The 22487-nt window shown below is 40.2% G+C and overlaps 1 pseudogene; it reads right to left on the bottom strand.

Moving 5' to 3' along the window:
• Positions 1-215: 215 nt before the first annotated feature.
• On the bottom strand, positions 216-8852 carry LOC114506028 (annotated as a pseudogene).
• Positions 8853-22487: the final 13635 nt, after the last annotated feature.

Here is a 22487-nt window from a genome sequence, read left to right as displayed (position 1 = left end):
ACTATGAATGCCACTTTTTTCTTAAATTTATCAAACCGCCCTCTGATAGCCTTAAATTAATCACTTCCAGCTCTTGTTCCAGGGGTGTCTTTCAGGTCAATATGCAGCACTTTTGCTTTTTCACATATCATTGCCTCTGTAATACTATCACCTGCTATATGCCTTTTGTTTATACGAATGAACAACAATTTTTCTACCTCTTCAATTGCTTGTGATCATTGTTCTGTGAGCAATTTCACACCTTTAGCAACATCAGCACTCTTGATGGCCTCTTGATGTTTTAAAATTGTGCTCATAGTCAATTTTTCCATGCCATACTCAGCAGCCAGATTAGTCAAGTGAACACTTCTATCATACTTTGCCATTATTTCTTTGATGAGCACTATCGTTGTTCTTGCAACTTTCCTTTTCACTTTGCAGTTATCACTAACCTTCTTAGGTCCTAGGGTGTGTATTTAATCATCATTATCATCATCATCATCATCACCACTAAAAACAAGTGAAAAATGCAAATATTCACAACACAATTTCCTGAGATGTTAACAATGTAAAGTTAAGCAGTAAACTGACTCATACCCACTCATTCTCTCATTTTTTGACTGACAGATGCATGACTGACCATACAGGCATCAGCATAAAAGGGTCATTGGGTCAAGAATCAAAGTTTTGTTCAACAATCAAGAAGCAAATTGTTTGAGATGGGAGACATTCAAAAATGGAGGTTTGACTGTGTTGGCTTTGTGGTAAACTTTTTTAGCTTTTTCTTGTCTGAGAAGCTCTTTATTTGTTCTTTGATCCTAAATGATGGCCTTTCTAGGTAGAGTAGTCTTGGTTGTAGATTCTTTGTTTTCATCACTTTGAATATTTCATGACAATACCTTTTGGCTTGGCTTTTAATGTTTCTGTTGAAAAGTCCGCTGATTGTTTTATCAGGACTCCCTTTTACATAATGGTCTTCCTTTTACTATTAAGACTCTGTCTTTAATCTTTGCCATTTTAATTATGTTATGCCTTGGTGTGGGCTTTGGGTATTTATCTTGTTTGGGACCCTCTCTGCTTCCAAGACTTGTGTGGGTTTTTTCCCCTTCACTGAGTTAGAACATTTTTCAGTCATTGTTTCTTCAAATAAGTCCTTAATTTATTTCTCTCGCTGTCTTCTCCTTCTAGTACCTCTATCTTGCAGATGTTGTTAACCTTGATGTTGTCCCAGAGGTCCCTTAAACATTCTCATTTTTTAAAATTATTTTTTCTTTTTGCATCTCTGATTGGGTGTTTTCTACTATCTTGTCTTCCAAATAACTGATTTGATATTCTGCTTCATATAATCTATTGATTTCTTTCAGTGTATTCTTCATTTCAGTTTATATATTCTTCATTTCTGACTGGTTATTCTTTTGTGGTTTCTCTTTTTTTTTTTTCTTTTTATGCCATTGAAGTTCTACTAAGTTCCTTGAGCATCCTTATAACTCTGTATCTGGGAGCTTATTTGCCTTTATAACATTTAGTTTATTTTTTCCCCTGAAGATTTCTCTTGCTCTTTCATTTGAGGCCTTTTGGCGGGGGGTGGGGGTGGGCATGGAGAGGGAGGCGCTTTCCATTTTGACTGTCTCTCTCTATTTTTTCCTGCATTATGTATATCTACTATGTCTCCCAGTTTTGGTATGGTGGCCTTATGTAGTAAATGACCTGTGGGGCTCAGTGGCAATCTCTGATCAACTGAGCTAGGTGCTCCAGTAATGCCCATTGTGTAGTATATGTAAACCTTCCTGTTACAGTTGACTCTTGTTTGCTTTTGGCCATTCCATGGGTGGAATTTACTCTCAGGCTGACTATGAAGATTGATCTCATCCACAGTGTAGGAGCTGCTATGTGGGGTTGACCTCACGAAGCAGAATTTGCCCCAGCAGAGTCTGGTGCCTGCCGGAATCTCCCTTTGGCTGTGTTACTTGTGGAGTTGCTTGTGTCATGTCTGGTGTGGTCCTAATCCTGCCACCAGGCAAGTTGGTTCTGAGGTCTCTTGGGAGGGACTCTAGTGCAGGTCAACATAAGACATTGCCTATAACTCTCCTTGGACTACTTGTCTGGAGTTACCAAGCCATCCACAAGTTGTGGCTGTGTCTGCTGAGTTTAGATGCACCCAGGAGGGGCCATGCTTTGTAGTAAGGATAGCTTCCATGAGCTCTAAGCTGAAAGGCTTCCATCAGCTCCAAGCAGAAGGCCAAGCCTCTGCAATACCTGCTCTGTCTGCCAGTTGCTTATTAGGCTCAGTCACTGGAATAGCCTTTGGCAATGAACAAGTTGCATGAGATTGATTCTCAGTGAGTCGCCAGGTAGGGGCAAGTGGTTTTCACCAGGTTGATACAATTTAAACTAGGCGTCAGTGCTGGGTCGGAGGCTGCTTAGTAAAGGTCTCAGGGTATACCAAAACCAGCTGCCACCCACCTGGAATTCACAGTCCCTAGGGGAGGAGTGGGATCTCACAGAATCATTAGGTGGCACCATCTGAGTTCACCAGGCTAAAAACCAATATTTGGTTATGTGGAGCAAGGACTCTGCACAGAAATGGAGGTGCCTCTCCGGCACACAGAGGGGAAAATGGACTTCCCCTCCAATCTCATAACTAAGTCTCTTCCCATGAGATTCTGGCACTGTTGAAGTCTGCCCAAACCCCCTCAAGAGGTCCCCAATAAGCTTTGCACCATGGGCTCAGGCTGTAGCCCATCGGCTTTACACCTGCCACACACAGGTGTGGAGCCAGCCCCTTTCATGTCTCTGCTTTTCTATCAGTCTCATGGAGGTTCCTCTATAAATCCTTAGTTATAAATTTTCCATTCAGCTAGTCTTCAGATGGTTATTCAGGTTGATTGTTATATACCTAGCAGCTACTCTGATATGGTTCTGGGAGGAGGTAAGTGAAACTTCTACCTACTCTGTAGCCACCTTGTCCCCCTTGAAACAATTTAATTCACACTAGGCAATGCAGATTGCTCAGCTGGTTCATCATGGGTCATTGGAAGGTAAGAATGATCAGACATAGACTGCTTTTCCAGATCAAACCAATCCAAAAGTTCTTAAATCACCATGATAACCAGGACTTCCTGGCTCTCTCCTGGCTCTTCTGGGAACACCAACTAGCCTACTTACCCCAATGTTGTGAGAGGGACAGATCACAAGGTTCACTGGGTCCTATAGGTCTGGCACTGGTTGTTCCATTTCCTGCATCTGATTGCTACCTCAGGCTCCAGGCCAGGCTGCTGGCATTTGTTCTGCTGCTGGTTCATCAAAGGCCACAAGAGGTCTTGGATTCGGTTTGTTCTTTTCTTTTTACCCTGTTGCCCTGAGCCACCAGGCATGGAGATACCAGGTCAGAGGACTGCCTAACCAACAGACACTTGTCTCACTCTTTTCTTGTTTGTTTCACTGTCCTTCATGCCTATGAAGCATCTTAAGGTGAATGTTGTGCACAGAATGATCCTCAGAACTTCATGTCAGAGCTCTATTGGGCCTTCTTCTTTAGACAGGCAGAGGTGCACCTGGATCCACAGGTGAGTGCAGTAAGGATCACCTGCCTCACAATGGGTTATTGGCTATTGTTCACTTCTTAAGAAATGAGACAACCCACAAATCCTCTTTTAATAGGCAAGGTAAGTATTTCCAAAGCCATCAATCAAGAAGAAAAGGAAACAGAAATAAAGAGAGGGGAAAAAGACTACATTTATTTAGCAACTATAATGTTCTCCATATAGTGGTATATGCTCAGCCAGTCCCTGTTTGCTTAGTTATACCCACACCAAAATTGCTTGCACTGTGCCATCCTTCCACATTCACACAGGTCCTTTCCAGTGTATAGCACTGCCGGGCTGGGCAGGTGCAAAACAATGCAAGAAAACCCAAGCATATGGCTCAGCCTGGCTTCAGACATCACAGCCTGCTGCAGACTTTGCACTCTAATAAAGACTGAGTTTGTTATAGACATGTCTGGGGGAGAATGCAATGTAAAGGTGAGATATTTGAATTTCTACTGAATTTTAAGTCAAATTTTTAAGTGCATGTAAAGACACTTAAGTGAAGATAAAAGAAAGTTTTTATTACAAACCATTTTAACATGATAAAATAACAGGTATTTTCTAATTACAAAAACTAACACTAATTTTTGTTGTAAATTTATAAAGTATATTAAAATATAGGAGAAAGTTGAAAAATATTTATAATCCCAGATTCCAGATATACACTATCAGCATTATTTTCTGTTTTATTTGTTTGTTTGTTGGAACATACTAACTAATGTAACTAACACATCCTAAATCTTGGTGACCTAACCCAGTGAAGGATTATTTCTGTCTCATGCCATCATCCAGTATTGGGAGTGGAAGAGAACATGAGGGTGTCTCTTCATGCCGTCATTTGGGAACCTTGTCTTCTCCCCTCCAGTGGGACTTATACTTCTACCTTGGTTCCTCAACATATGGCTTCTAAGGAGGGAATAAAGAGGTTTTAGATGGAAACTTATGGGTAATCTGCCTATGTTTCACTGGCTGGCCATATAGGACACATGTGTACATCTAACTGCAAGGGAGACTGGAAAATACAGTCTACCCAGTAAGAATATGGAACATGTTTAGTGAGTACCTAGTCTCTGTTATATAAACAGATGTAGCTACTTATGTGGATGTGATTCAAGTATAGATGGGGATGTGCAGATGGATATGGTTATGGGTATAGGTACAGGCATAGGTATGTCAATGGATAGAAATACAAATATAGGTGTGGGAATGGATATGACTATGAGAAGGGATATGGATATGATTATGGGTATGACTATTGGTAGAGTTTTTCATAAAATTGATTCCTATTTTTTACTCTTTTTAAAGATATTCTGAATATTTTTTAAATTGTGTCATTAATTGTTTAAGAAAGCAGGCATTATAATATGTGACTATTGAGTATCTCTTAAAGGGGAAAAGACTCCAATTTCACAGAGTCAAGATTGCGCTTAACAGGTTTACCCCACCTAGGTATCATTATGGTGACTGAAAATATTAATTAGGTACATCTGGGCCAGAAAATTAATAGCTCATCTAACACAGAATTTTATGAAGTAAGCAAGAGGAGTAAATTAAAAGAAAAGAACTCAATAAAATGCAATGGACCCTAAAGAGCCCATTAGTAATTTTGGGATATATATGTAGAGAGAGAAAGAGAGAGAGTAGAAAGAGAGACTCAGTAGCTAGACTGCTAAGGTCAAAATCCCAGATCTGCCATTAAGCAGGTAAGTGATTCAGACAAGTTACTTAACTTCTCTCTGCCTCCATATCCTCACCCCTAAAATAAAGACAATAATGTTACCTGCCTACTAGAGTTATTAAAATGATTAAATGAATTTCTCTATGACAGGGACTTCGAGGAGTGCCTGGCACATTGGAAGTACCCTGTCAAGTCTCCTTTTAGGGAACATTACAGGAGGCAAAGTAATTATAAATGCAGAAAAATTATTTGCATGCACAAAACTTAGAAACAATGTGTAGATTGTCAACCATCAGTCACTGTGGCCAATTCAGTGCCAATAAAAATCCCCAATTTGGGGTGCAGTGGAGAATAAAACTTTATTCAGTGCAAAACAACTCAATTGTGATATAGAACAATTATGAGAATAGCACAGTTGTGGAAGAGCTCAACTATAATGCAGCATGGCTGTAAAGAAGCAGACCTAGGATAAGGCAGCCCTGGGTGAGGCCCCTCTTTGACTGGGCATCTCTGCTCTCCTCTGGTCTGATCTATGTGCTCTAGTCTTCTCTGGTCTGGTCTGTTCCACTTTACTTTAGACAGGCAGCTTTGGTGTTCAGCCTTAGCTGCGAAATGCAGTCTTCAGTCTTTGATGGAAAGGAAAAAGTGTGCTGTTGGAGCCAGAGGGAAGCTGACATATGGAGGGAAGTCACCATCTCTGTAGCTGATTAGTCCATCCTCACCAAATGGAGACTCCAAATCCTTGCAGTTTTATTGGTCCAAAAGACACCGTCCTCATTGATCAGAATGGAGCTGCTCAGACTGGTCAGTGAAGATGCTAATGAGGATATAACTGTGCAGCTCCAATTGGGTGGGAAGTCTCAGTGGTATTGGTTGAAACAGGATTCCAGGACCTTCTGTATAAAGGCTGGTTCTGATGGCAGATACACAGTTCAGGAAAGCAATTCAATGCATGAGACAGGGAGCTTAGTATAGATTTCTTCCTGAAGTGTAGTTTGTGTGAGAAGCTCCTGTTTAGAAACAGCTATTAGGCATTTATTTATTTATTTATTTATTTATGCCAAGTTAAGCCCCCAGGAACCCTTTTTTAGTAGTATCTTCTTTTTCAGGGTCCATGAAATATAAACACCATGTAAGCCTGGTATTAACCTCCCAAGCCTCCTCTCTATGTTTCATGCCCTTGGCCAGGAGTACCTGGGATGGACAAAGTTTCTGCATGGTTGCTCATTCCTACTCTTTCATTATACTTATTCTTCTTCACTGTCTTCTAGTCTATAAGTAATCATATAAAATCATGATTCCTCTGATATTTATGAATAATTTATGCTAGTCTGTGATGTTTCATACCCATATCATACCAATGGGGATATGATATGGTCACTCTCATATCAAGCCTTGGAGCTCTTAGACTCCTTATAAGCAAAGTGCTATATTTGAAGTACAGAACACTTACACGTCAACCATACAATACCCCACCCTTCAGCTATATTTGTTCTTAATAGCTAGTGCACAAGACCTAACATTGGTAAATTGCCTCTTCCCATTATGATTTTCTATTTACTGTATTAGAACGTGAATTCAATTTGTTCTCTATTGCCTATAAAATATCTTCCATGGATATGACACCTGGGTTGATAAACCTCTTCAGCTTTAATTGAAAGAGTAGCAGATCACAGTGGAGACAATTCCTTCATGGGTTCATTTAAACCACCTACTATCAAACATCTTGCCTATTTGGCTTTCCATCTGTGGGGTACCACACAATTTTTTTTTCTTTTGGTGTGTACTTTATTGAACTTGTCTCAAGTCAGTGTACTGGTAAGCCCTGGCTGCCTCCACACCTCGACATACTCCCAAGGGGATCAAAAGCCTTGATACATCTCAAGTTGGGGACAAAAGGGGTACATGATGGCTGACCATTCAAAATAAAACAAAAAGAACAAGTAAGGCAAACATTAAAACATTTGGATTACATTATTTACACAAAAACAAAGCTATCACCCTTTTCCTGTGGATTCAGGCAAGGACTGGCCCTTCTTAGGGAGAAATGGGTGGCTTTGGGGCAGGCAAGGGACTTCCTACAATAATGCATCTCATGATATTTGGAATGACTTTTAAAAAATGAACAATGTACAATCAAAGTCCTTAGCCACATTGTAGAACTTTGGGGATACTCACTCAAACAGACTGCTGTCACCTTCACCATTCTAGTTTTTAAATCCCGAGTCAAATGAAAAAATAAATTAAAAGAAACAAACAACAAAATAAAGCTATGCCAATCTCATCTTGTTTTCTGCTCAAGTTAGGTTTTGCAAGAAAGGGTGTAAGCAACTAACAGCCCACCTAGAAGCAAGCATATGCAGTGGACGGTGGAGGGGCCAGACTCATAGTACCCCTGTTTGCTGATCCACATCTGCTGGAAGGTAGACAAGGAGGCCAGGATGAAGCCACCAATTCACACAGAGTACTTGCACTCAGGGGGCACAATGATCTTGATCTTCATTGTGCTGGGAGCAAGGGCCATGATCTTTTTTTGCATCCTGTCGGCAATGCATGGATACATGGTGGTCCCATCAAACAGCACTGTGTTGGCATAGAGGTCCTGACAGGTGTCAACATTACACCTCACAATGGAATTGAAGATAGTTTCATGGATGCCACAGGATCCCTGTGGGCCTCAGAATGCTTGAAGGAAGGAAGGAAGGCTGGAAGAGGACCTCAGGAAGGAATGCTGGAAGATGGCTGGAAGGAAGGCTGGAAGAGGGCCTCAGAATGAAACCACTCATTGATGATGGTGATTACCTGTCCATCAGGCAGCTTGTAGTTCTCCAGGGAGGAGCTGGAGGCTGCAGTGGCCATCTCCTACTCGATGTCCAGGGCAACATAGCACAGCTTTTCCTTGATGTCATGCACTATTTCCCACTTGGCTATAGTGGTGAAGCTGTAGCCACTCTCCATGAGAATCTTTATGAAGTAATCCGTCAGGTCCCTTATACCCAAGTCCAGATGTAAGATGGCAGGTGGAGGACATATCCTTCAAAGATGGGCACAGTGTGGGTCACTCCATCACCAGAGTCCATCACAATGCCAGTGGTGCAGCCAGAGGTGTACCGGGACAGCATAACCTTATGGCCATATACATGGGTGGAATGTTCAAGGTCTCGAACACGATCTGGGTCATCTTCTCATGGCTGGCTTTGAGATGCAGGAAGCCCTCAATGGGCAGGACAGGGTTCTCTTTAAGGGCCACATGCAGCTCATTGAAAAAGGTGTGATGCCAGATCTTTTCCATGTCATCCCAGTTGGTGACAATGCTGTGTTTGATGGGGTACTTCAGGGTCAGGATGCCCCTCTTGTTCTGGGCCTTATTCTCCCATGTAAGAGTCCTTCTGGCTCATGCCCACCATCATGCCCTGGTGCTAAGGGTGCCCCACAATGGAAAGGAAGATGACCCTGGGGGCATCATAACCTGTGAAGCTGGCCTTGCACATGCCACAGCCATTGTCAACCATGAGTGAAGCAATATCATCATCCATGGTGAGCTGGAGGTGGAATAGACTGGTGAAGGTGGAAGAGCAGTGAAGGCAATAGGCCTGTGCTGGTGGGTGGACAAAATGTTGGCGGTCCAGACAGATATTTTTAGGTACTATTCTATTGGTGTTATATGTTGCCCATTTGCACCTACTGGAGATTAGCTATTTAACTGTTGTCAACTGGAAAATGGATTTTATGTTGTGCTAACCTGTGCCTTCAGTTTTTAAACAAGGGTGAAGTGTAATCTAACTTAGTGTTAAATTTAGAAAGAGATCATCCTATAGGTATTAATAACCACAAATGAGTTGAATTAAAAATGTAAAGTCTAAGAATACAGTGAGTTGTCCAGAGACTACAGCTAAGGTTCTGATCACTCTGGAGACCAAATCACTTTCTGTGCTTATAATGAGAGTAGGGGAAAGTAGAAATAAGACTGGAATGTATTCCCACACACAAGCAACATTGATGGAAATCTGAGCCAACTTCTGATCTTCCCTACCACCCTTACTACTGAGGCCCTTGTATGACATCTCAGCCTCTTGTCCCTTTATAAATTCCATAGATAGCAACTTTAGGAAGAAGTGTGTATGTGTGCATATGCATGTGTATTGAAATAGAAAGGGACACAATACTGGGCATCTTTGAGGTACATTTTCTGATGGGTATACTAGACACTGTGATTTGGCAAAATATTTGCCAGTCTTGGCTTTTGTTGCAGTTCACAAATTAAACCATACATATGAAACTGTCTTTTTTAATTAAAACATCAGAAGTAGATCTAAGTCAGTTTAATCCACAGATATCTATTACATGCAGCTGTTCCAAACCAGAACCACAAAATTTGAATAACACAGGTATGTTACACCTAGCACCTAACACCATATCTGGGTCATGGTAGACACTCAATAAAGATTGGTTGAATAAGTAACTAAATGGGGATACTTCTCCACCCCTTAGTGCAGCTTAAAGTCTAGTGCTCAATAAAGACAATTAAACAGTGAGAGTGCAAAGGAAAATAGACATTGAGTTTAATAAACTGAGAAGCATAAGCCTACTTGCTAGCCAGTCAGCTGAAGCTTCACATGTGTTGAGATTACAGCATTTCTCCCAGAAGATCCTTCCCTTCTCCTGCACTGGTACCAGATTGGGGGTGGCACTAGCAGAAGGCAGACATGTACAATTGAAGTCAAATCGCAAAGAGGTAGGTGGTGGACCAGAGAGGTCTGTCAGTCTAGCCTGAGAAAAGAAGGAATTGGTTGGAAGGAGGACCCACCCAAAGCACTTGAAAGTTTGGGAAGTAGATTGGTCATTTGAGAAAGCACTTGGTGCATCCCACACCCAAGCTAATATAATCCCAGAGGAACAAAGAAGCTCCCTCTCTCTTGCCTGAGTGACCCACACTCACCCTGTGCATTCATGAATCCTCTCTACCTGGCCATAGGCCTTAGCAGCAAGGCCCATGGCCATGCAAATCTACATGCAGGCTACAGAAGAGAGCCTGAAATGGACTACAGATGGAAAAACACACTAAGCTAGCTAGATGCTGGTCTGGACTGAACTTTGATATGGAGCAGAAATTCTGGACAGCAGTCTTCATCCTGGCCCTACTGAAGACATGATTAGACTTTTTCCATGTGAAATAGATGGAGATGGGACATTGGGAATCCAAAAGGGGAACCCCCTTAATTTTACATCATCAATAAACCATACCACAGACTCACATCATCCCAAGTGGGTCTCAAGAAATTCTTTTCCTTTGTAGACCACAGGAGTCCCACTTTTATAACAGATGACCTTCCACCAGTAACCATAGGGATGAAAGGGGTGGTGGCAAATGGATACACTGAAAAATCATAGCTGTCTTTTGACATTAGATACTCTAGATCCTAGGTGTTAGAAGCATCAAATCTTCCCTGCTGTTCCTCAGTGGCACTGGGACCTCAAAAAAAGCAGATGGCAGTCTGAGAAAAGAAGACAGAGTCAGTGGGTAGTTGTATGAATTTTCCAAGGCACCACCTGGCCAAGCTTCCCTAGAAGGAACCACAGTTATACCCCTAGCAAATGACTTCCTCCCACACATGAACCTTCTCAGTCTCAAATTTGGAGGAGTTTCAAAAAGGAGAAACAAAAATGCCCATGAATAAGACTAAAACATTGGTTAGGCAAAATTGTAAACTCTATCACTTCCTTTTTGCCTTATTCTCCCAGTTTCTAATCTTCCCCAGTTTTGACCAGCCAGCATCCTGTTCACACTGGTGAACACCCAGACCATGACAGATGTGTCCACTGGCCTTGTCCCTTATATCACCATCATATCAGCTTCTGAAGAAACCTGGATCTAGACAAGAACTTTTACAGCTGCCTCCAGCACCTGTGCTTACCAGTCACTTTTATCTGGAACTTCAGCTACCCACCACCCTATCCCCATCCTGCCCTGTGCCCACTCACAGGAGCTGGCATGGTACAAGAACCAAGCAGGGCACATGTAGAGTGCAGTAGGAAGTCAAAGAAGGCAAAGTCACTGAGGACTTATAACAACAAAGAAATACAGCAATTTTTTTGAAGACCTCAGTTTATTTTTTTAAAGATTTTATTTATTTATTTTTGGAAAGAGGGGAAAAGAGGGAGAAAAAGAAGGAGAGAAACATTAATGCTTGATTCCCTCTCACACACCCCCAACTGGGGACCTGATCTACAACCCAGGCATCTGCCCAGACTGGCAATCAAACCAGCAACCCTTCAATTATCAGGATGGTGCTCAGTCCACTGAGCCACATCATGGATGGCTGAAGGCCTAAATTTAAATTGAGAGACAGCTACATATTAGGTGTACTATCTAAGGCAACTTAATCTCAGCAAGCTTCAGTCTCCTCATGGGAAATTGAGAATGGTAATATTTAACTATTTTTAAGGTGGTTGAGTGGTTAAATGAAGCAATCCTTTCAAAGTGAAATTTGCACTAAAGACATTTCTAGTACCTTTTAAGCAATGAGGTCTTGGAAATAATTCTCATCTGGAGCTACTTTAACTCATTAACTGGTTGCTCAGAGGGTTAGATGGATGACAAAAAAAAAGTTGAGATATGTTCACTGCCACCTACTGGCAGAAAAAAGTTAAATCACTAACTTTAAAAGGGCCACAGATGAATGGACACCTCAGCAACTCAGCCTCTCTCCTCTGACCTAATGGAATCTTTGTTTGAATGACTGATTTCTTTACTCTCTCTAGTCAGAAGTCAAGCTAAGAAGAAACAATAGTCAAGGTGACAAGGTGAGACAAGTTTCCTGCACCTTCTTGACATTGGCAAAGCTCTTGTCCTAGATGTGGCCATGTGTTTATAAGTAGAATCACAGTTAGAACCAGATCCTGGATTCTGGAATGTCTCCTGCAGGTTTGCTTTGTGCTGAAGACTGATCCTGCTAGCTACAAAATGTAACTCAAACTGATTCCTCATTCCTCAAGTATTTACCTTCATTCGTTCCTGAAAATCCATGGAAATGATAGCAAAAAAAAAGCATAAAAAGGAATGAATTTATAAATGTGCTGAGAATAGGATGCAAACATCAGAAGACTAAAACTAATGATGAATTTGGGGAGCTGAAAGGTACATGTCTGCCCCAACAAAGTACCCAAGAGGGCTTGGCTTCCTAGAGTGGGGAGCAGCATAACCCGCCTCCAATTTTAGCTTACAGGGGTGGGGTTGTCCCCAGCCTATTAGCCTGTTCACAATTTACACACTCCTAAAGTAACATCTGACAATTGATGTGCTCCACCCACTCACAGAGAGCCACCCAACTGACCCTTTACATCAGGAGAGGATCAAGGATCCTATCCATTCCTTCACTTGTACATAGTAATGGAAAATCTAGGTTCACCTAGCATTTGAGGAAAATGAGCAATACAAAACAGGGAGGAGTGAGATCAACAGAATTATTGACTTTGGAGAAAACAAATGATTCAAGAAAGAAGACACAATTTTAAAAAAACAAATTCATCTTTACAGAGATTGAAAAAGATATGGATGCATAAATTCAAAAACAGCCTGCTATAAAAAAGAAGGTAATAAAAGGATAAATACATCATAGAAATTAAAAATATAATTACCACATTAAAAACTCAATCAAAGGCTAGGTGAAAAGTAAGGTGAAGTATCTTCAAGAATGCATAACAAAAAGACAAAGGAAGAAAATATGAGGAGAAAGATTAAGAAACATAGAGGAGGATCACTTTATGTGGATTGACACCTCACTAATAGGAGTTTAGGAAAAGACACATGGAAATGGGAGAAGAAAAAAATAATTAAGTAAATAATAGAAGACAACTTTCCAAAGTTAAAGAATAACATGTACTGAAAACCTGATGTTCTTGACTATCCTTTATTCTGTCCCAGCCTATTATTTCAATATGATGACTAGAGTTCCAGCAGCCATCTTGGACCATGAACTGCCTTTAATAATGATATAAGCATTGATTCTTTATGGGACCCTTGAACTCCATGTCAATATTCCATTGCCTACCTCCAGACTTATTTTCTGTAAAAGAGAAATAAACTTTCATCTTGAGTAAGTGATCACTTTTTTGGGGGTTTTGTTATATGCAGTGAACCAAATTCTGTATGCTGTCTAATATAGTAGTCACTGGTCACATGTGGTTATTTAAATGTAAATATAAATTAACTGAAATTAAGTAAAATTAAAAATTCAGATTGTCAGTTACACTAGCTATATTTTAAATGCTCACCTGCCACTCACAGAGAGTAGTTACTGTAGTGGACAGAAAGCATCACTGTGAAAAGTTCTATTATGCAGCATTGCCCTAACTGATGCAAGTCCCTTCCCACAGAGATTCTGGTCTGATAAAGGACACAAAAGCTATCTCTTCTCTGAAGTACCTGGCAGAATGTGTGCATAATGAGGTACAAATATGGAAATCAAAAGGGACTCATGGAACAAGAGGCATTTGAGATGAACTTTAAGGATCATATGAACGTAGAGAGGATTTTTCCAGCTGATTGAACAGCTTAAACAAAATCTGGAAGCAGAAAAGCACAAGTCCTGTTCAAAGTAGTCTTATTTTATTGATATGTAGGATGACTGAAAGGTTAGCTAATATTTTGGAAATCATTGAAGGTAAAGGCGAGGATTGGGTACTTCATAAAGTAAGTACTAGGGCTTATGGAAGGTTTCTAAATAGAAAGATAACACTATCAGAACAGCAATTTAGGGAGTACAGCAAATGAGACTAGAAGTGGTTTAAATGTCAACACAAAAATCCAGACTTAAAGGAAAAGAGACAGACCCAATTTACAGCAGTGGAGATGGGAAGAGGGAATCAAGGCAACAGACATTTTGGCAGTAGATCCCCCAGAATTTTCCAGATGACTCAATAGTTTTCAAGGAAGAGAAAGGAGCCCAGTTGACCCCAAGGTCTCTGGACTTAGGGAGCAGGTAATTGGTTTACCAACATGGGGGGGGGCAGGAAGAGGACTTTATGAGGCAAAGTTTGAGATGCTTGGTGTGTGTTTTCTCAAAACACCAGGCAGATGTTTAGAATAAAAGTTAAGACTAGAGATAAATAATTAGGGAATCATATTCTTAAACATAAAAATCAAAATCAAGGAAGTTGATGACATCCTTGAGAGAAAAATTATAAAATAAAAGGAAAAGTTCTAAAGATACAGAGGAAGCCTATATGTAGGAGGTGGAAAATATCATAGAACCAGAGGAGGTGAAAGTGTTTGCAAAACAAGTGGCCCAATAATCAAAATGGGAAGTGTTGTGGAAGCTAAGGAAGAAAGTTTGAAGAAGCAGATAATAGTTTCAAATATTGCAAATGAAGCAAAGAGGGTAGAGACTGAGAAAGCTGTTTGGGATTGGTGAATGGTACTTCAGAAGGGTGGTGAGGGTTGATGTCACATTGTCACAGGCCTATGTATTTCAGTAGAAAGATAAAGTAGACAAACACTTTAATGGTAAAGAAAAAGAGAGAAAAATAGCTTTAAAAACCATCAGGTTCATGTTTGGAGTCCCTAAGGAGGTTTTTGTATGTCCCTGCTTTTATACCTCATTATTTTCAGTTATGTGATTTTGCCCCCAACTCTGCTGATATGATTGAGGCATGCTCTAGTGTAAGACAAAGGGGCACTTAACAGGTCAGTCTCCTGTGTTACGCATCAACACATGAAATCTATTATATTCTACTTAAAATGCTTACCACTGGTAAGAAGAAAGCCAGTATATGGAAAACATATATTCAAGTCTTTTCTGTAGAACTAGGCATAAAAGGCTTGAAAAAGTTCACTTTTTTCACTAACTAAAGACAACGATATATATATGGAGGAAAGAGGCATGGCGAAATGGGACAGACACACAGCAAATAATGCTCTGGAAGATATCAGGAAAAGAACAGTAAGAGTTAGCACTCAATCTATGGGCTAAAAATATAAACTTATTGAACATTGAGAAAAGAACCAACATAAGGACTTCTGGCCAAGATGGAGGCATAGGTAGACACACTGTGCTTCACACAGCCAAAACAAGAACAACAAATTTAAAAACCAAAAACAACCAGAACTGACAGAAAATAGAACTGTATGGAAGTCTGACAACCAAGGAATTAAAGAAGAAATATTCATCCAGACCAGTAGGGGGGCAGAGATGGGCAGCTGGGTAAGGGAACTCATGGCAAGGCTGCAGCTGGAGGACCCAGGCAGGCAAGGCAGCATCTGGCAGACTGGGTGAGGCGATGGCTTGCAGACTGGACAGTCCCACATTCAAGTGCAGATAAACCAGGGGGAACAACTAGGGAGCTAGACAGACCACACAACCCCAGGTTCCAGTGTGGGGGAATAAAGCCTCAAAGCCTCTAAGCCTCTGACTGAAAACACCAGTGGGGGCTGAGGTGGCAGTAGAAGAAACTCTGAACCTCACAGGAGAGTTCATTGGAGAGACCCACAGGGTCCTGGAATGTAAACAAACCCACCCACATAGGAAACAGCACCAGAAAGACCCAATTTGATTGTGGGTAGCTGAGGAAGTGACTGAAAACCAGCAGAGAGCAGAGCAAACAGCGTTGTTCCCTCCTGAACCCCTCCCCCACATACCGCACCACAATGCAGCTACATGGGTTGTCCCACCCTGGTGAATACCTAAGGCTCCGCCCCTTACTGTATAACAGGCATGTTCAAACAAACAAACAAAAAAATGGCCTAAATGAAAGAACAGATCAAAGCTTTAGAAAAAATACAACTAAGCGACAAAGAGATAGTCAACTTATCAGATACACAGTTCAAAACACTGGTTGTCAGGATGCTCCAGGAACTCACTGGGTACTTCAACAGCATTAAAAAGACCCAGGCAGCAGTGAAGGTCACATTATGTGAAATAAAGAAAAATCTACAGGGAACCAACAGTGATGGGAAGGAAACCAGGACTCAAATCAATGGTTTGGAGCAGAAGGAAGAAATAAACATTCAGCCAGAACAGAATGAAGAAACAAGAATTCAAAAAAGTGAAGAGAGTTTTAGGAATCTCCAGGACATCCTTAAATATTCCAACATCTGAATCATAGGGGTGCCAGAAGAAGAAGAGGAAGACCAAGAAATTGAAAACTTATTTGAAAACATAATGAAGGAGAACCTCCCCAATAGAAAAGAAAATAGACTTTCCGGAAGTCCAGGAAGCTGAGAGAGTCCCAAAGAAGCTGGACCCAAGGAAGAACACACCAAGGCACATCATAATTACATTAGCCAAGATTAAAATGAAGGGGAGAATCCTGGAAGAAGCAAGAGAAAAGAAGACAGTTACCCACAAAGGAGTGTCCATTAGACTGTCAGCTGATTTCTCAAAAGAGAATTTGCAGGCAAGAAGGGGCTGGAATGAAGTATTCCAAGTCATGAAATGCAAGGACCTACACCCAAGATTGCTCTATCCAGCAAACCTATCATTTATAATAGAAGGGCAGATAAAGTGTTTCTCAGATAAGGTCAAGTTAAAGCAGTTCATCATCACCCAGCCCTTATTAAATGAAATGTTAAAGGGACTTATCTAAGGAAAAAAAGATAAAAAATATGAACACTACAATGACAACAAACTCACAGCCATTAGTAACTGAAGTTAAAAAAAACTAAGCAAACAACTAAAACATGAACAGAATCACAGAAATGGAGATCACATGGAGGGTTATCAGTATCAGTAGGGGAATGGGAGGGGAAGAGAAGGGGAAATGGTACAGAGAATAAGTAGCATAAATGGTAGGTAGAAAATAGACAGGGGGAGGTTAAGAATAGTATAGGAAATGTGGGAATCAAAGAACTTATATGTACAACCCATAGACATGAACTAAAGGTGCTAATGGGAGGGAAATAAAGGGGGGGATGGGACAACTGTAATTGCATAATCAATAAAATATATTTTCAAAAAAGGAAAAAAAAAGAACCAGCATAATGTAGAAAGGTAGTAACAATAACTGGCAAACAAGAATGAGTCCAATTTGGTAAAATTTGGTAGTTAATTGGATACCAAATGGAGAGAAACTTCCTTTAAAATGACTTCCTCTTCTCCCTATCCCATTGCACAACTAGTCCAGGCCCTCAGGCCTGTAGCCTGCCTGACTGTGACAGCTTCTCTCCCATCTCTGCTCTCAAAATAATTTACAAACACAGATTTTGTTGGTTCATGGCCATGTCTTTAATAAGAGAGATTAAAAAACAAACTTTTACTGACTCTCTAATTTCTATAAAAGAAGTGTAAAATAGATTCCTTTTAGGTTTCAAGTCCCACATAATCCTACCTCTATAATGTCCAGTACATATGAGTAATTTTCTACTCTTGCCCCAACACATACACTCGGTTATGGTCAGGCTATGTCACCACTAACAAGCATCAGTTTTTACCCAAGTACTTTCCAATCCTATGTTTCCCTTTTCTGAACAACTATATAAATCTAGCCCATCCTTCAACAACCTATACAAGGGTTGCCCAGAAGACATCCAGCCATGTAATATAAAAAATAGAGACATTTACTGAAGAAGATATAAGATACAAGAAACACTACATAGGTCATTGATGTCCCAGTCCCCTTCAAAGTAGGCACCTTGGGACCTCACACAGTTCTCCCAATTGCCATCACCTGCCCCATTGCATTTTCCTGAATCTCATCAACAATCTGAAATGTCTTCTTTCAAAGGTGATCTTAGTTTGGGGAAAAGCCAGAAGTCACAGGGCACCACATCTGGGATGTAGGGGGGCTGAGTCACCTGGGTTATTTGATATTTTGCCAAAAAAACTCTGCACAAGATATAATGCATGGGTGGGTATGTTGTTGTGATGAAGCTGCCAATCACCAGTTGCCCATAGCTGCAGCCTTCTGACACATCCAAATAATTTCCAAGTAGGAATGTTCAAGCTTAATGCAAAATTTGATGCAGATTCATTGCTCTACTCACTCAGTCATTTTGAATGCAGTGGCCACACAGATTCTATTTCTCAAAGTAGAATCCTTGAACCAACAGCATCTGAGAAATGTTAAAAATGCAAACTCTCAGCTCCTGCTCCAAACCCACCAAATCCGAATCTGCATTTTTAACGAGCTTCCCTCATGTTTCATACAGCTATTAAAGTTTGAGAAACACTGTCCTAGACTATCCTAACAAGTACAGTAATTGTTACTACAAAGTGCTGGAACAGAATCTAAAATGGGTGCTGAAAGAACAGGAAAGGATCAGTCAAAAAACAGAGAGTTTGACTGATGTATATTATACATAATGACAGAGGGAAAGGTCTGAAAACAGGTGTGTTGGTTACGGTTGGCTGCATTTAATGAAATACTACAAGGAGGTGATAAGCTAAGAAAGAAAGAATTAAGTGAATGCCAACAGGAATAAAAGGGATTCAAGATAGTAGGACAACGATATGAATACACTTAATGTCACGGAACTGTAAACTTATAAATTGTTAAGATGGCAAATTTATGTTACATGTATTTTACCACACTTTAATAAGCAAATGGGATTCTTTAATAATACATTTGAAACCAGATTTATGAAAAATTTTTCTCAAGAAAATCCAGAGTCAGGGACTTCAGAGTAAGAAGATTCAGAGTGAGAAAAGACAGCTTTTCTCAATCAAATAAATAAAAGGTTAAATTGTTTTGAAAGATTTTATTTATTTATTTTTAGAGATGGGAAAGGAAGGAAGAAGACAGGGAGAGAAACATTTGTCTGTCGTCTCTAGTACAGAGGTGTTAAACTCATTTTCACTGAGGCCACATCAGCCTCGCTATTGCCTTAAAAGGGTTGAATGTAATTTCAGGACTGTATAAATGTAACTACTCTTTAACTAGGGGCAAGGAACTTGGCACTGCTGCCATATAGAAGCAAGGTGCTGATCCAGACAAAACAAGGTGGAGGGCCAGATTTGGCCCACGGGCCTTGTGTTTGCCACCTAGCCCTGACTGGGACCAAACCCACAATCCAGGCATGTGTCCTGACTGGGAATTGAACCAATAACCTTTTGCTTTGCAGGACAATGACCAACCAACTGAGCCACACTGCTCAGGGCAGTAAAAGATTAAATTTAAAAAGTAGAATAACATAAGCCAATTAAAACTTAGATTTGGCACTAGGATCAAATGAAGGGAACAGCTTACACCATCACTGCAAATGCTCTGAATAGATTAAAGAAGCTGCCTCAGTGTAAATGTTAAGAAGGATGTATCAAAAGGATTTAATCAATCCTTTCAATTGGACATAAGGGCTCAGGTAAAAGAAACTAAAAGCATGACTCTCCCTTACAGCCTGATAGACTCAAAGCATACATAATTAGGATAAAAGTGAGATAAAGTCATACAGGCAAAAAGGAGAAACATACAGCATGCCTAGGAAATAAGTGTAGATCCACACTATGCAATGTGGTAGGACAAGCCACAGTGTGGTGTTGAGATCTGGGAGGTGTAATACCATGTCTCCTACTTTTCCTGTGCTTGATGGAAGTGTCTGTGGGTCCCCAGTTTCACCATCACTTATTAACTTGAGGAAAGGTATCAGATAAGTTGTTCTTTTAGTTTTTGATCTCCAACTCAACAAGAGCCACATCTGAACCTGATGTAGAGATGATCTGGGGAATTTTTCAAAGTTAAAATTTCACCCCAAAACTCTAATATGTACCCTGTATGCACCACAGAAAATTGCCATTACAGACATGGGAGCTATCATAGCCCTCATTTTACAACAGGTATAGTCTGTGCCTCATAAATTCACATTTATGTGTAGCACCTTGAATTGTGGATAGTGTTTCCACATATCTTAAAATGCTCTTGTCTTGAAATAATTTGTTCCATAGGCTCTTTGATGGCAGAGACTATCTAATGATCACTACTTCTAGCCCCATTCTGAGTACATGATCAGTGGCATTCCCCAAATCCTTGCTTGTTTACTGAGACAGACTTTAAGGCAATTTATAGTCAAGTGTACAATTTTATTTTATTTTTAGGAATTAAATTATTTTGAACTGAGAAATGGCCATCTTTCAGGCAGTAAATACTGTCAGGGAAATTTCATCATAACTCACCAAAGAATATACCTTCTAATTTTGCAGCAGTTGCTGACAAATTGTCAGAAACATCAAAAACACTCTGAATATAGCACATTATAATGTCCAGTTCAAATGGGTGGTCTGGTTCTTTCATTTTATTAACCATGTCTTTGAACACATATTGTTATACCAAATGAAGTTCCTACAGAAGCAGAAAGACTTAATATACAATACCATATAGTATTTGACAGTTATATGGATTTTTGGTTTAGGGGACTTTGTGCTGGGGTTGAGGGGTTTGCTCACTTACAGATGTTTACCAAATCACTATATCACATGTATTCTTTCCAACTGGAGACACATCTGAATACTTGGGTTATTTCTGCACTATTTATATAGAAATTAAAAGACATTTGAGCATTTCTTTAAAGACCTTTATAGAAAAGGTCAGACCTCATCTGAAGTCAGGAAGGACCCAGAGCAGAAAGTTAGCCTAGTGAGTTCCCAGATGGACCCAATTGTATACCACAAGGGCCAAAGTTTAATTATGCACAGGACTGGAACCCTAGTGACATCACTGAGAACTCAGGGCTATTAGCAGATTAAGCATGCATTTATTTAGTAACAATATCAAATGTCATTTGAGTGCCTGCTCTGTGTCAGAAACTACTGCAGGCAACAAAGTAGTAGTTATGAACAGACAGTGGAGAGGCTGGCTTTCACAGTAACTGAGACATCCCATGTAAACAGGAGCTACGGTTTCTCATCGTAATTACTTTGGAGATCACTTACTTCCCATTCATAAATACACACAGCATGTTCTGCTAAAAGGAACAAGAAACATTTGAAAGTCTAGCTGCCCCTTCAAAACTCATTTGCTGACTACCTGCTAATTTGTCATTTTCCAAAGATTTAGATGTCTTATGTACTTTCCTGCTTGTGCCAGCACCATTTTTTTCCCTGAACTCTGGGTTGCCAGGGGTAGGGGTCACATCTATAAGTTATTTATGTGTTCTATTCCCAGGAATTTGTTCTGCCCCAAAAGTCTTCAACAGCTCATCATTGAATGACTCTAGTAGTCCACTGCTTTATTTATACTTTTCCTTCACTGGGAACAGTATAAACATGAATAGCCAAAGCAAAAGAGAAGTCATTAACACCAAAAATAATAGAATGGAATACAAGAGCTATAAAGACCAAGCACTTCATTTCATATAAAAATAATGGGACCAAGAGGTCAGAGATGACCTCTTTCAAGAGATACACAGATGTATTGTGACAAAGCAGGCTTCCTAGCTTCTAAACTACTGCTCTCACCAGTACTCTCTGCACCATCCCCAAGTGTTTATCCCATCTGCATATTTCTTTTAAATAAATATCCAATCCCTTTGGTGCTTGACTACTTTTCAAGTTGTTCTCACATTTTCATATTCAGTTCTCATGACCATCCTGTGAGGTCAGCACAGATGTAGAACCTGAAATGAGATGATTAATGCAACATCACCTGTTAATGACAGAGTCAGGACCTGAATTCAGATTTTCAAACACCATTCTATATTGCAGAAGATGGGATTCCCTATGTCAGAGATGTGCACCTGAACCTCTCTGGCTGCTGGAGTCACATTGTGATGTGCAAGATATAGAGTGGCAGGGTTTTAGACTCAAAGAGTGACACAATCTGAAAAGATCAAAAACAGCTTGGCTATGGGAATGTGCTATAGGTGAGAGAGGTGAGTACAGGGCTGGGAACATGTGAGCACTTGAAGCCCATGACATGTTTCCAAAACACTCATTTGGAAACCTTACACTGAGTCAGAATAAGACAGTAAGAAGAGTCACAGAAACTTTCACACCACATGACGTAAGGTTTGTAGCATAAAGTTTTATATCTGGGTAAGAGCAAAAGTATGATCAACAGAAGTATAATTTACAAAATTCCATCCTTGGACAATTATGGGCACAAGCCATAAAAACAATAGTTCAGAAAAGGAAAGTCCATAACAAATGAAAAGAAAATTTCAAATGAAAAGAATTTGACTACTCTGTTTGGCCCTGAAAAGCATGCATATGTCCCAAGAACATGAAGTGAAGCTATAGAACAGTTTCTGGGGAGAGAAAGCAATCACACATAATGTAGAAAGTCACAAGTTTTCTTTCCATTACAGTCAGCTCTTCATC

This window comes from Phyllostomus discolor, chromosome 9 (assembly GCF_004126475.2).
Source record: "Phyllostomus discolor isolate MPI-MPIP mPhyDis1 chromosome 9, mPhyDis1.pri.v3, whole genome shotgun sequence".
NCBI classification, from domain to species: Eukaryota; Metazoa; Chordata; class Mammalia; order Chiroptera; family Phyllostomidae; genus Phyllostomus; species Phyllostomus discolor.
This window is presented reverse-complemented; position numbering and strand designations above follow the sequence as displayed.